Source organism: Canis lupus, chromosome 9 (genome assembly GCF_048164855.1).
Source record: "Canis lupus baileyi chromosome 9, mCanLup2.hap1, whole genome shotgun sequence".
Lineage (NCBI taxonomy): Eukaryota > Metazoa > Chordata > Mammalia > Carnivora > Canidae > Canis > Canis lupus.
The window spans coordinates 45428083-45444432 of record NC_132846.1 but is presented as its reverse complement, the minus strand read 5'-3'; the positions used below and the strand labels follow the sequence as shown (position 1 = coordinate 45444432).

Sequence of the window (16350 nt, the reverse complement as noted above, 5' to 3'; positions counted from 1 at the left end):
TTATAAAGAGCAGAGAATTGGATTATTTTTAATCCAGTCTGACAATCATTGACTTTGAATTGGATAGCTTAGATAATTTCCATTTATTTGGATGAGTTTTATATTTGGTATGGTAGATATCATCAAAATAGTCACTGACTCTTCCTAACAGCCCCTCCTTTATTTATTTATTTATTTATTTATTTATTTATTTATTTATTTATTTATTTATTTTTTAAAGATTTATTTGACAGGAAGAGAGAGTACAAGCAGTAGGGGCTGCAGGCAGAGGGAACAGGAGAAGCAAGCTCCCTGCTGAGCAAGAAGCCTGTTGTGGGGCTTGATCCCAGGATCCTGGGATCATGACCTGAGCCAAAGGCATATTCTTAACCAACTAAGCCACCCAGACACCTCCTAACAGCCTTTCCTTACAAGCCGTGTCTCTTCTAAGGTTATCTCTATTGAAGTATTATAACCCCATTGATATCTAAGTCTATTAAGAGATGTGGTCTTAATTATGATGATGATTTTTTTTTCTAATTAGAAGTGAGTAGAAATAAATGTACTACTTCTGAGTAGAAGCTTGTAGAGTCACTATGCTATTCTGAGTCGTTCTCTGTCACCATACCTGTGGGTTTCAGACTGAAGCCATTCCTTCAGTCTGGGTTTCAGATTGAATAGCTAAGGACAGCCAAAGACTGGCATGCAATTTGAGAGAGAAACAGATTCTCTAAGTCACTGAGATTTGGGGATTATTTATTAATGCAGGATAACTTTACAAGATCTGATTAATACAGATGACCCTTGAACAACAAAGGGGTTGGGGGCACTGACCCCCACACAGTCAAAAATCTGCTATAGCTTTGACTCCCCTAAAACTTAATACTAATAGACTACTGTTGACAAGAAGCCTTATCAATAACATAAACAGGCAATTAACACATATTGTATATGTTATATGTATTACATACTATATTCTCACAATGAAGTAAGCTAGAGAAAAAATATTAAGAAAATCATAAGGAAGAGAAAATACATTTACACTATTGTACTGTAAGAAATCTGTATATAAGTGGACACATGTAGTTCAGACCCATGTTGTTTAAAAAGAGACAACTGTACACTTAAACTTATTTCTACCATTTTATTTGCTACCCTCTATTGCTCTGTGTATTCTTTTTTGTCTTCTATTGTGCTTTCTTCTTGATTTTTAATTTTTTCATTCCTTTTCTCCCCAACAGAAAAATTGGTTTTGTTACATGATTCCAGTATATAATGAAGTAACAGGCACAGCATAAATAGAAAAGTACTTCCATTTGGAAGACTCTATGATACATAGCAATCACTGGTCCATAGCAGTTTTGAAATTCTGGTGGGCACATATGGTTAAGGCCCTCCATCTTTGAGGTGGGAAATATTTTTTGATTAAATATACTCTACAGATCGAAGGGACTTCTTTTTCCATTGTTCTTTGTGGCCCTGACTTGACCTTCTGGAAATTTCTTCCTTTTGTATTATTCTTCTTGGCCCCATGTGAAATAGAAGGCAATAGGACCTCCTTGTGGGCCATGCAGTTTTCTGACTTTGGTTGCTCTACTTTTTCTGGCAATAAAACTCCCTCAAACTTAATAGACTTGCAGTCTATTTTATTTCAATCAGCTGTATGTGCCAGTATCCATATTTTCATTTATTTATAAGTGTGCTTTCTTACAGTGTTCTATTTCTTATCTTTGACACATATATTCCTACATCCTCACTCCCTTTAATATCAGATAAATTGAGTCTATTAGATGTCACTGGGAAGAACACATACTCTAGCTATTTACTGAGTTACTTTGTATAAATGATCAATTTGCTGGATACCACCCTCTTAATTTGCTTTTTGCTTTGAAGTTCTTAATCCATTTCTCAGGACAGTAGAGGCTGTGTAGCATCGCCATTACTCTGAGGAGAGAACAGTCAGTAGCAGGGTGCAAAAATGCAGAGCAATAAAACCTTTAACTTGGAGAAGCAAGACCATACTCCAAGGAAGCAGCAGCAGCACCACCACCAGCAGCACCACCAGCAGCAACAGCAGCAGCCACCACCGCCACCAATACCTGCAAATGGGCAAAAAGCCAGCAGCCAAAATGAAGGGTTGACCATTGACCTGAAGAATTTTAGGAAACCAGGAGAGGAGACCTTCACCCAATGTAGCCAACTCTTTGTGGGCAATCTTCCTCCCGATATCACTGAGGAGGAGATGAGGAAAGTATTTGAGAAATATGGGAAAGCAGGCAAAGTCTTCATTCATAAGGATAAGGGCTTTGGCTTTATCCGCTTGGAAATATAAACCCTAGCAGAGATTGCCAAAGTAGAATTGGACAACATGCCACTTTGTGGAAAGCAGCTGCATGTGTGCTTTGCCTGCCATAGTGCATCCTTACAGTCCAAAACTTTCCTCAGTATGTTTCCAGTGAACTGCTGGAGGAAACCTTTTCTGTTTGGCCAGGTGGGGAGGGCTGTAGTCATCGTGGATGATCGAGGAAGGCCCTCAGGAAAAGGCATTGTTGAATTCCCAGGGAACTCAACAGAAAGCTCTGGACAGGTGCAGGGAAGACTCCTTCCTGCTAACCACATTTCCTCAGCCTGTGACTGTGGAGCCCATGGACCAGTTGGATGATGAAGAGGGACTTCCAGAGAAACTGGTTATTAGCAGTTTCACAGGTAGCAAGAGCAGTCACCCAGATTGGCTCCTTTGAGTATGAGTATGCCATGCACTGGAAGGCACTGATTGAGATGGAGAAGTAGCAGCAGGACCAAGTGGACCGCAACATCAAGGAAGCTCATGAGAAGCTGGAGGTGGAGATGGAGGCTGCTCGCCATGAGCACCAGGTCATGCTAATGAGACAGGATTTGATGAGGTGTCAAGAAGAACTTAGGAGGATGGAAGAGCTGCACAACCAAGAGTGCAGAAACGAAAGCAACTGGAGCGCAGGCAGGAGGAGGAGTGAGCAGGCACCAAGAGGAAGAGATGCGGCAGCAACAGGAAGAAATGATGCAGCAACAGCAGGAAGGATTCAAGGGAACATTCCCTGATGCAAGAGAACAGGAGATACGGATGGGCCAGATGGCTATGGGAGGTTCTATGGGCATGAACAATAGAGGTGCCATGCCCCCTGCTCCAGTGCCAGATGGTACCCCAGCTCCTCCAGGACCTGCCACTATCGTGCCAGATGGGACCTTGGGATTGACCCCACCAGCAACTGAATGCTTTGGCCTGGCTGCTACAATGGAAGGAATTGGGGCAATTGGTGGAACCCCTCCTGCATTCAACCGTGCAGCTCCTGGAGCTGGATTTGCTCCAAACAAACGTTGCCGACACTAATAAAAATTTCAATGTCTTGTTTCCCAAAAACCCTTAAAAGCAGGACCCTTTTTGGACTAGCCAGAATTCTGCCCTGGGAAAGTGTTAGGGATTCCTCCCAGTAGTTAGGTCTTCCTTGCCTGTACTACTCTGAGGGAGTTTACTGGAGGCTGAGGGCAAGGGAGGGGCGATATTTAACAAATCAGTTCTGTGTGGTATATCGTTTAACTAATTGATTCTGTGTGGTGCATTCCTGAAGTCTCATGTGATTGTTGAGGGTCTTGGGGGGTGGAACCATGGCAAAATGGATCCAGTTAGAGCCCCCATTAATCTTGGTCATTCCATTCTTGTCCATCCTGTTCTTTTTACTTTCTCATTCTTATATCCTCTAACCCCATAGACACTGCCGCATACACCACAAAAACAAACATTCCCCCCCAGTGACCTTAGCCCCATTCCATTCACTCACAGATGGGAATTCAGGCAAATGTCCACAGAGGTCACAGAAAACATATGATTCTGTTATATCCCATATATTACCCCTTCATGTCCTAAGGAAGACCTTTCTCTTAGAGATTTTCATTTTAGTGTACCTTTAAAAAATCCTGTGTTAAGTTGCCTCCATCTTTTTTTTTTGGGGGGGGGGGTAAGGACAACCCAGGTATGGCCCTTTTATCTCTATGATGCTGTTCACAGCTTTTCTTGATGGGCCTAGTACAATCTTGGGAACAGGATAGCTGTATGCTACAGGTCAGACAGTAGCTCTGAGCCTTGCCTATCTTAGATAGTTATGCTGTGCATTTTTTAAAATTGGTGTACCATGTTTGATTTGTCCCTCATGTCTTTGGAGTTTTCCTGAGAAATGGAACAGTAATGCAGCATCAACTTATTAAAATACGTTTTAAGCCTTAAAAAAAAAAACTGTTCTTAATCCATCCAGTGGTTTTCACAGTTATAAGGAACACTCCTTTAATTTGACCTTTGCTTCAAGGCTGAGTTATAATTAGCCTTTGTTGCTCAAAGATTTTATTATATTTAGCTTTGACATTTTGGGATGGTGAGGAAGTTTTCTTTTCCATCTCTGAAAGTTCATGAATTTTCATATTCTCTCTACTCCCTTTTATTCCTGTTCATAATCATACAAATTCTTTCTTCAACTCAGGAAATGGTCAAATGCAGCTAAGTACCAACACTCCCTCATGAAGTTTGTTTTCCAACTTCTTTCCTTAGAGCCACATATAACTTTATTAGGCACCTGATATGTTTCCCAACTTAGGGCAGATGACTTTTTACCAAACATCTTGGCATTACATGTTGCTCATCTTCAATACAGATTTTCCTCATTGCTTTAAGTACCAGTGCTTGTTTCTGTTGGGATTAAGTATATTGTTATATGAACAACCCCAACTTTTCAGAAAGAATCAAGATTTCATCCTCATTCTGGGTTACAGGCTGTTGAAGGTTCAACAGGAATAGTCTAGTCACTGGTCACAGCAGCAAGGGGACAGAGAATGGATACTCTAACTCAAATACTTCTTCTTGGAAGTAACACTTCATCCATATTTCATTGATCAAAGTTAGATTCATGGCCAAGGCTAATTTTCAGTAGGCAAGGAGGTACAGGCTCCCAACATTCCCCAGAGGAGAGGAGAATCATACATACTAAGGAGTAGCATTACTTTCTGCAACAAAATACAAAGTTGTTATCTTTAGTCTCTTCTAAAACAATAATAAGGGCATTAGAAAACATTAAATCTGATTTTCTGAACTTTTATACCTCCCAGGGTATTTAAAAAATATTCTCCCAAATTAGATATTATTTTAATGTCATTTTCTACAGTCAGTGTTTCTTTAGATTCATTCATATATTTACCACTTATTTTCCCACATCACATTTTCTTATTAAATTCAGTTTCTTTTTGTGTGTGTGACATAAAGCCTTTAGAGTCCTTCAACTGAGTCTATTAGTAGAAAATTATTTTTGTTTGTCTGAAAAAGTTATATTTCACCTCTTTTCTTCTACGTGAGAATTCTCTTGGGTACTCTATACTAGGCTTTCTTTTCAGATTTTTGAAGGTGTGATTCCTCTGTCCTATGGCCAGTACCATTGTTGTTGAGAATTCAGTATTTGTAAAACTGCCATTATTTTGTATCTAATCATCTTTCTTTCTAGCTTCTTTTACAGTCTTCTTTTCTTTGTTCTGCTGTAAATGCACTATGATGTGTCTCAGTGTGGAAGTCTAATTTATCCAGCTAGGGATTTGGAAATCTTAATCTGAGAGTTCGTCTTTTTTTTAATCTGAGAGCTCTTATCTTTCATCAGTTTGGAAAACTTGGAGACTGTATCTCCAAGAATATTCCTTTTACAATTCTGCCTTGAAATTCTGATTAGATATAAGATAGGTCCTCTTACTCTAATGTCTGGGGATTTTTCACCTACCTTGTAGTATTTATTTTTTGTCTTTTACTCTACTTTGGTCTTGGATAATTTCTCTTACTTTCTTGTTAGGATACCTATATGCATATAAGGATACCTATATGCATATAAAAACTATCCAAGTGTTTAAATTATTTTGCTACGTGAGCATGGAACTAGATCTATAGTTTACCATACTGTCAAGTATGGAATTGAATTTTCCTTTTTTTTTTTTTTTTGCTTTCTTATTTGTTACTTGTATTTTTTAATTCTTTCTTAATTCTGTTACTTTTAAACAGGTACACTCAAAAGGCCATTAAGAGAACTGGTGTTTGTTTATGACCCTTTAAACTACAATGACCTATCACTGACCTCCATCCCATATGTAGAATTTTCAGCATTTTCTATTCCAGGCAGTTACCTTAGTCCTTCCCTATTTTGTCCATTTCCTTGTTTTTACTTCTTACTTGAATCCAGAGTATACTCAGGTTCTGACCTTTGTCTTTATATTTCATTTTAAACCCAAAGTTGATCTTTTAGACATGAATACAAATTTAGCCTTCTGAGTTTTTATATCTTCATACTTCCTAGAATTTGTCTTGGTTCACATCATTGCCCTTTCTGCTTTTTTACTGTCATAACTGAACTGTTAGACTTGGCTAGATCCTGCAGGAAGCATCCTACTCTGTTATTAGCCACCTGACTTGTACCCTGGAAAAGTGTGTCCCTATTCAAAAAAGAACAGTCAGGAAGGAAAAGATAGTTCCACCTCTGACCACTCTTCTGACAGTGATCAAACTTGGGTATTTAAACCAAATATACTCTAAGATTTTGTGTTTTACTATTGGCTGGGTTGGTATTAATATGATGGCATATCTCATGTTCCAGGTATTGATTTGTTGACCTCATGTTTGGCAAGTGTTTTCTACTTTTCCTGGGTGGCTTGTTCATAGGTTTTTTTATTCACACAGATTTTTTGGGCTTTAGAGTTGTGGTTCATTTCAGTGTTCCAAACATGGCATCTAGTTCCAAGGAAACATCTTCCTTTGGTGTGCACATTTTCATCTCTAAATAAAGTACTGTGGACAGAGGAATGCATTGTTCTCAGCCAGGTTGGTATCATGTGAAAACTCCCAAATCCAGGAACGGGTTCAGCTTTATGCAGGCCAAAAACCTTAGAGTGGAAAGAAGTCATGCATGGTACTCTTATCAGAATAAGAAAAGATGAGGGGGTCTGGGTGGCTCAGTGGGTTAACCGCCTGCCTTTGGCTCAGGTCATGATCACAGGGTCCTGGAATCAAGTACCACATCTGGCTCCCTGATCAGTGGGGAGTCTGCTTCTCCCTCTGTTCCTCCCCCGACTTGTTCTCTCTCTCATATAAATACAATCTTCAAAAAAAAAAAAAGAATAAGAAAATATGGATGCAGAACAAAAAGAAAGAAAGAAAGAAAGAAAGAAAGAAAGAAAGAAAGAAAGAAACCCAGATGTTTACTACCATTTATTACTTGTGGGTTGGGCAAAGTCTGACTACAAAAAGATATGTAGAAAGACCCTCCACTCCTTGAGCTTTCTTTTCCTATGCCTTTGAATAAGTGATTGCATCTCTTAATTCTCTCCTTTGCTTTGTAGTTTAGACAGGCAGCCTGGACCTTGAGTACCTGAAGGGTAGCCAGGTAGCACCTGTTCCCTATAAACCTAGCAGAGTTTCCACTTCTTCACAAGCTGAATTCCATTCCTTGGGATCATCCATTCTCTAGGTCACCACAAGGTACAGAGGGCCTAAGCAATGGTGAGTATAAAGACGAGACTTAAGGAAGGGTACTTGAAGTAATGAACACTGGGTGTTGTATACAACTGATGAATCACTGAATTCTACCCCAAAATTAGTAATACAGTATGTGTTAATTGAATTGAATTTAAATAATGAAGAAGAAGAAGAAGGAGAAGGAGATGGAGAAGGAGAAGGAGAAGAATTAGGTGAACTAGCAAATTGGTTAGTTCAAGCCTACCTTGGTTCAACTTACCAATTCTACCACATGGGGGCAATAGGAAGCAAGAAAGAAGAAGCTACACACAAGACCTCTCAATACACCATGGCTACCAAACAGTAACTGGCCCCCCCAAATCCCAGAATTTGACAAAATATTAGCAACTCCTCCTCAGGATTGGGATGACTTAGGGAAGAACAGGAAGGGAGTGTGAAAGAATGAAATAAAGATTTTTTTTCAACTTCAATATAAATTTTTCCAATTATTTTTCTAAGCATAGGGGATAATGTTGTTTAGTAATTTTTACTTAAGAGTATATTTTTCATGTCCTTAAATATCTGATAGCACATAATTTTCAATTTTTGGATAAATTTCCAGTCAGAGGATATAATATACCGGGACGCGTGGGTGGCTCAGTGGTTGAGTGTCTGCCTTATGCCCAGGGCATGATCCTGGAGTCCTAGGATGGAGTCCCCCATCGGGCTCCCTGATGGAGTCTGCTTCTCCCTCTGCCTCTGTCTCTGCCTGTCTCCTCTCTCTCTCTGTCTCTCATGAATAAATAAATAAAATCTTTAAAAAACCAAGGATATAATATACCTGACCAAACCACTATTTTTGGATAGTTGAGGTATTTCCAGATTTTATTTTTTCTTTTCTATTTTATTTAAGATTTGTTGTTGTTGTTGTTGTTGTTTATTTATTCATGAGGGACACAGAGAGAGGCAGAGACACAGGCAGAAGGAGGAGCAGACTCCTTGCAGGGAGGCTGATGTGGGACTGGATCCTGGGCCCCGGGATCACTCCCTGAGTTGAAGGCAGACGCTCAGACACAGAGCCACTCAAGTGTCCCTATGTCCAGATTTTCTGTAGTATAAATAATAATGGTGTAATTAATTTATGTAGGTTTAAATCATTATAAAAATTCTAGTTATTTCCTCTGTACAAATTATATACATGAAAATGCTGGGTTAAAATGAATATAGATTTTTGAGGCTAAATATTGCTAAACTCTTCAGGAAGCGTATACCAATTTATACTCCACAAATAACATATTAGTTATTTATTTCTCTGTCTTTACCATGCCAACACTTGGTGACTTTTAAAATCTTTGCCAAGTTGATTCTCTGTTTATTCCTATTTTATTTATTTATTTATTTATTTATTTATTTATTTATTTATGAGAGGCAGAGAGAGAGAAAAGAGGGAGAGAGGCAGAGGGAGAAGCAGGCTCCATGCAGGAAGGCGAATGGGAGACTCGATCCCGGGACTCCAGGATCACGCCCTGGGCCAAAGGCAGGCGCTAAACCACTGAGCCACCCAGGGACCCCTTATTCCTATTTCTTAAATAGTAATGAGGTGAATATTTCATTTTATTAGCATTATGACATTTTATTTATTTATTTATTTATTTATTTATTTATTTATTTATTTTTATTATTTATTGCTTTTTAAATTTATTTTTTTGAATATTCCATGAGTATCTTTGATTCAGATATACTTAGTCTTTCTGTCATTTCGGTCTGGTTTGGTTATGTTCACCCCTGTCAATTCCCAGGACAAGAAAGCACTGGCAAAAAACAAAGTAATTTGTATCATTGTGTTTTTGTAAAAGTACTTACATTTCTGATATTGCATTTTGTTTAGGCTCTCCTTCCCTCTCCCACATCATTAACCTTCCCCAGTCTCCACCCCACCATCAATTTCCCCATCACAGGGCTGCTCCTTTAAAGAGTTTGCCAAGACATCTAGATCCGCCCCATTCAGAGTCCTCACGACAGGAAATTGAGCCCAGCACTCTGCTACCTGATAAAGTGTACTTTTCTGACCTTTTCTGATCTTTTGGTTTGTGATTCACAGGCTTTCACTCAGTTTCCTGTGCAGCCTGTTCTGATGAACTCACCACAGAGTCACTTGCACTATCACTGGATCCATCATATTAAAATAGTACTTCAGAGCTGGGTGAGACCTTGAGGAAGAAGAGAAGAGAAAGAAGAATGAGCAGAAAGGAGAGGGGAGGGAGAGGCAAAAACCCTGATGCTTGATGGGAAAAATTTAACTGGACTGCCCTGGAAGTAGACTCCACTTACTTTTGGATCAAACACCGTGTTCTATCTAGTGTATTGACAGCTGGAGTAGATTTTTTTTTTTTTTAACATTTTTTCCTCTTTATGACAAAGTTGTTTTTAGGAATACTCATGAAATGAAGTAAATAATAATGGCCAGGAAAAAATGTAAACAGTGAACATTTTCTTTTATTCGATGTCATAATACGTCATGTCAGTAAAAGTAAATAAAGTAAAAATTCCATTTCAAAAAAGGAAAAAAGAATAGAACTTTTCTTTTATTGAATTTCCCATATGTGATCATACGCCTGAAAAAGCTTTACTTTTTTTAAAAAAAGTTTTTATTTATTTATTTATTTGAGAGAGCGCGAACAGGGGAGAGGGGGCAGAGACAGAGAGAGAGGGCGAAGCAGACTCCCCACTGAGCTGTGAGCCCAATGCAGGGCTAGATCCCAGGACCCCGGGATCATGACCTGAGCCAAAGTCAGATGCTTACGTAACTCAGCTACCTAGACACCCCCTGAAAAAGTTTTAAAAGTTAAAATATATAGCGCAGTACAAAAGAGAAGGAGTAGTGGTTAACACTTGTTAAATGCGTATATTATATATAAATTGCCAAATTGGAAAGCTAGCAATTCTATTTCAAAAGAAAATAATAAGGAAGATTTACACTTTGGACAGTTTGGCCAAAAAGATACCTGGAATAATCCTTTCAGATAGAAATAATTAAAATGATAAATAAAATATTTTTTTTTAAAAGAATTGTTGACAGTAGTTGTGGGGAGACCATTGAGAAGCCATAAAATAGAAAAGAAAAACTCTGGTCCAGCATGTGAAGAGCCTGGAAGTTTCATTTTGTCCCAACAAGAAGGAAGAAGCTGAACAAAAAGCTGAACAAACTTCTCTTAGATTCATTAGAGAAATGAGAGGTTGTGTGTATTGGGGGAGGGGGAGGGGGGCAGAAGGTATGTGGGGAACTCCCTGTCCTGGATGCTCAATTTTGCTGTGAACTTAAAACTACTCTGAAAAAAAGTATATTAAACATTTTCTATTTAAAGCTTTTCTGAGTTGAGACAAGTTAAAGGATTCACAAGGCCAAAAATAATGCTAGAAGGAACTCCCAAGAAGTAAGAGAGAACCGAGGTCTGCTTTCCTCCTAATGGTTTCTCCTAATCCCTGGAGATTTTAATCTTTAGGGGCTTGAATGTCTGTATTATGCAAGGGAATAGGAGGTAACGTCTTGGACCTCAGAAGTCTAACAGAAGATCTCTTCATAAAGCCAGACCCCAAAGGGAAAATGAGAAACAAACCTGTTAAAAGAAGAGAGATGGGATAATCTCAAACTTGTAACAAAGGAGAGGTGGGTAATCTCCCATAAAAAGTTATAAAAACAGGCATGCCCAAAGTAGATTTGAGGCCAAATTCATACAATCTGTGTGACCCCTAGCAATCTCTAAAAACTTCCAGTAGAGAATTTAAAGTCATCCAGGTTGGTATAGTGCCCCTTAGACAACTAATAGAGACTAAAGCAAATCTTTGCAGGAATGCAACTTCAACCAAATCCCAGAGCATTCTTAAAGATTCCAAAGTAAATGAATGAATGAATAAATGAATGAATGAACAAACTAATGAGCAAATAAACAGCTCCTGGAAAAATAGATCATAGAGCAGAAATAAGGCCCCGTAAGTGACAGCCAAAGAAACAACTATAGTATTAGGCCCCCAATGACTTAAAATATTCAAGTTGTCATGTATAGATTATAATGTAAGCATGCTTATTATATTTCAAGAAATTTTTAAAAGATTAAAATATGTTTAAAGAATAAAAGAATTTGAAGAGAAACTCCACTAAGACTTGGAAAATAACCAGCAAGAATTTCTAGAAATGAAAAACATGATAATTAGACTGATAAAATTCAGTGGAGCAAGTTAGAACAGTTTAGAGAAAACTGGTGTACTGAAGTATACATTCAAAAAACTTACTCAAAAAACCCCCCAAAAACAAAAACAAAAAACTTATTCAGAACTCTAGTTATCCAGAAAATGGAAAAATGAAAAATATTAGACAAGAAAGCTACAGCTACAAGTTCTAACAAGCATCTACACAAAGGCTAATACGGAAATAGCAGAGAAAAAGAAAGAGACAATCTTCAAAGAAGTAATGACAGGGAATTTTTCAGATTTTATGAGAAACACAAAACCCAATGCATCACAAGTAGAATAAATAAAAGAAAGCTTATACCTTGACAAATCATGGTGAAACTGTAGACAATAAAGAAAAAGATAACCTTTAGAACAAGCAGAGAGAAACAACTCAAAATATTTGAGGACATGGATATATATCAAATGTTGCACTCCAAATTTGGCGAATTAAAATTTCTTTCAAATTCACATGAAACTTATATGAAAATTAACCATACTACCACATTCTCCAACCACAATACAATTTAGCTGGAATATTTTAAATATAACAAAAACACCACGTATTTAGATATTTTAGAATTTACATACATACTTCTAAACAACTCATTAGTCAAAGAAGTCATGATGGTAATAAAAATATTTAGAAATAAATTATAATGGTAATATATGCAGTAAAGAGTCTGATTCCATTGGTAATGTTCGCTGACAATTTGCAGGCCCCACCAAACCTTCCCTTCTGTTTAACTCCTGGGCAAACAGATAAGAAAACTTGGATGTTCCCTCCCTCCTCTGGTACTAATAAGACATTGAAGCCACATAAGCTCCAGTCTACAAGAGGAAGCTCTTACCTCAACCCCACCCCTTAACTACCATAAAATCCCACGCCAGTTGCCCCTTCCTGCTCTCTCCAGCTATCTTTGGAGCACCTTTGAGGCTTGTCTTACTCCCCAGAAAACCTGATTATATGAGTAATAAACCTTTTCATATTCTCTTAGTACATGTGTGGTGTCATCAGTCTCAACATCAAAACCAAATTTAGTTTTGCATCCCTTCACTGTAGGGGGCTACATGTTTGGTACTACATATCAAAGCTTTCTATGTAAGTACTGCTGGGCTTACAGGGATATTTATAGTCTTAAAAGATACATATATTGGAAAAGAAGAAAGGTTGGCAATTAATAAGCTAAGTATCCAATTTAAGAAGTTAGGGGGAACTCCTGCCTGGGTGGCTCAGTCAGTTAAGCATTTATGTGCCTTTGTCTGGGGTCATGATCCCAGGGTCCTGGGATCAAGCCCTGTGTGAGGCTCCCTGCTCAGTGGAGAGTTTGCTTCTCCATCTCCCCCTGTAGCTGCATTGATTGTGCCCTCTCTCTCTGTCAAATAAATAAATAAAATCTTTTAAAAAATAATAAGTTAGGAAAATAATTGAGAACAATCCCAAAGAAAGGCTGAATGGTGAGGCACTGGGATACCTGGGTGGCTCCATGGTTGAGCCTTTGGCTCACGTTGTGATCCCGGGGTCCTGGGATCGAGTCACACATCAGGCTCACCCAAGGGAACCTGCTTCTCCTCTGCCTATGTCTCTGGCTCTCTCTCTGTATCCCTTATGAATAAATAAATAAAATATTTTTTAAAAATGGAGAGGTACCTGGTGGCTCAGTCCTAAGTATCTGCCTTCAGCTCCGGTCATGATCTCAGGGTGCTGGGATTGAGCCCCAGGTCTGGGGCTTCTTCTCCCTCTCCCTTTGTTCTCTCTCTGCTCATGCTCCTTCTCTCTCAAATAAATAAATAAAATCTTTAAAAAAAAAAAAGGCAGAGTGGAGGAAATTAATAAATAAATATAATAAATGAATATAGAATTGAAAGACTCCTCAAAGGTTAAAAACTGGTCATTCAAAAAGACTTATAAAACAAGTAACTCTTAGGGCCCCTGGCTGGCTCAGTTGGGGGAATATGTGACTCTTGAGCTCAGGGTTGTGAGTTCAAACCTTATGTTGGCTGTGGAGATTACTTAAAAATCTTAAAAAAAAAAAAAGAAGAAGAAAAGAAAAGATAACTCTTTAGGAAGATTACTGGGGAAAAAAGAGAATAAACAAAATAAGAAATTAAAAAACTATAACTACAGGGATCAAAAAGACAACAAAATGAAAACTTTTTGATAGCACATTGGAAAACTTAGATGAAATTAATGAAGTCCTAGAAAATTTAATTTACCAAAATTGACTTCAGAATAAATAGAAAACTTGAGTAGTCTAAAAATGATAAGAAAACAGAATGAGTAGATAATTTCCAGTTCACATAAAATGGTATAGATTTGTTTCTCCCAGTTCCTTCCACTAAGTACAACTATATACTCTGGAAATAACACAAAAGGTAACTGAAAGAGAACTCTAAAATGTTGTAAAAAGAAAGCAAACTGGTTTGGAATCTCAAGACCCAGCAGCAGGAGCATTTTATATACATCTCACTTAACAAAAGAAAGCAACTCAGACCCAGTATTTCCCAACACCCAGCTTAGCAACAGAAAGTGGCCTAGGTTGGCTCATTCACCACTTCCCATCCCCCCTTCTGATATCAGACATAAAAACACTGCCAAGTGAGCCTGGCATCACTGGCAAGGAGCCCTGCTAATGATTAGTGTTTAGGAATAGTTCTTTTCTGGACCTGAGATTCACATCCTCCATCAAGAGATACTGGGACAGCTGAGCAGTACTAGACCCCTGGCCCCCATCACAATATGCATCCCAAGTAGGAGAGCCTCTCTCCTTGTGGGTCTGAGACTCCTCTCTTCTAGTCAGAGACACTAGAGAGTCCACATAACATGAACAGGAGAGACACTATCACAACAGTAGCAAGGCATGGCAAGCCTTTTTTCTCCATGGGCCTGAGATTTCCCTTTTCCATCCAGAGACACTAGGGTGGCCAGGATGGAGCGTGGGAGGAGACGTGATCAACAAGAGAAACCCCAATACAACAAACTGCTCAGCTAAGGAAGCTTCTTTGTCTCTGCAGACCTAAGATTCCCTTCTCATTGCTGGAGGACACTAGGTGGTACAGGCTGCAGAAATCCTTCTGTTTTCTCAGGCAGCGACAGCTGGAACATGTTGGGAACCCTAGTGTCAACTGATAAAGAAAATAGACCAAAATAATAACATAATGGCTCTGAAAATTAAACTGTGATTGGAACTACATCCCACAAAAGTCGGGTAGAACTTTCACTCTAAACCTAAACAAGGTAAATGCCTGCTAAAATAAGGCTTAAATAGGAACCAGGATTTTTTTTTAACATAATAGCCAAAATTTCCAGGTATAATTGAAAATCATGCATCATACCAAGAACCAAGAAAATCACAACTTCAGTGAGGAAAGACGATCATCTAATACCAATATGGAAATGAATCAGATGTTGGAATTATCTGACAAGGATTTTTAAAGAGGCCATTGTAAAATGCTTTAACAATCATTATGAATTCTTTCCAAACAAGAAAAAAATCAGAGCAAAGAAATAGAAGTCATTAAAAAAGAAACATTGAAATTATAGAACTGAAAAATGCAATAAAATAATTCTTTTATATTGCTAGATTAAATAGTAGAATGGAGATGACAGAGGATAGAAGCAGTGAACTGAAGCACAAAACAATAGAATTTACCCAGTATGACAGAAGGTAAAACAGACTGAGAGAAAAAGAATAGAGCCTCAGGGGTTCAGGGACCTCTGCAACAATGTAAACATTCATATTGTCAGAGTCCCCGAGGAATAGGAGAGAGAGTGGGACAGAAAGAGTATTCAAATAAACAGCAGCTGAAAAATGTCTCAAATTTGGCAAAAGACACAAACCTACATATTCAAGAAGCTGAGCAAATCCCAAACAAAGAAAATCCAACGAGGTCTACTCCAGCACACAGCATAATTAAACTTCTAGAAACTGAATAAAAAGAAAAAAAAGTCATGAAAATATAGAGAAATTGTTACAAAATCCAAGTTCAACTTCCTATCACTCAAAAAGCTAATACTCAAGGATGAGTTTTTTTTTTAATTTTTTATTTATTTATGATAGTCACAGAGAGAGAGAGAGAGAGAGGCGCAGAGACACAGGCAGAGGAAGAAGCAGGCTCCATGCACCGGGAGCCCGATGTGGGACTCCAGATCCCGGGTCTCCAGGATCGCGCCCTGGGCCAAAGGCAGGCGCCAAACCGCTGCGCCACCCAGGGATCCCTCAAGGGTGAGTTTTGATTGGAAATGAATATGGGCTTTATTCAGGAGGCCGGCCACTTGGGAAAAAGACAGACTTTTGTCCTAAGGCCAGCTCCAAGGTTTCTGCCTGGCTCAGGGGTTTTTAAAGGAGTTTAGGGCAGTTAATCAGTAAAGGGAGTGCAGTGATCCATAACATTTCTTGATTATGTGCAGACTCAGTGCCAGTGACAGACATTATCTCAGTGCTTGGAGGTTGTGCAAGGAGGTCTGGTTTCTTGGTGTCTGGGGCAGTTGGGGAAGGGTGTGGTACAAGATAATTTGGTGATATGCAGAAGGACTCTGTTCTTTTGTAGGAAAGAATGCATGATCTATAGATATACAAAGAAAGGTTTAGTTAATTACGGGGGCTAAGGGTGCCTGCTTGAAAACCACTAGGTTG

At 38.6% G+C, this 16350-nt stretch overlaps 1 pseudogene; it reads left to right on the top strand.

The window, feature by feature from the left end:
- Positions 1-1957: 1957 nt before the first annotated feature.
- Positions 1958-3346, top strand: LOC140639431 (non-POU domain-containing octamer-binding protein pseudogene; annotated as a pseudogene).
- The last annotated feature ends 13004 nt before the right edge of the window (positions 3347-16350 follow it).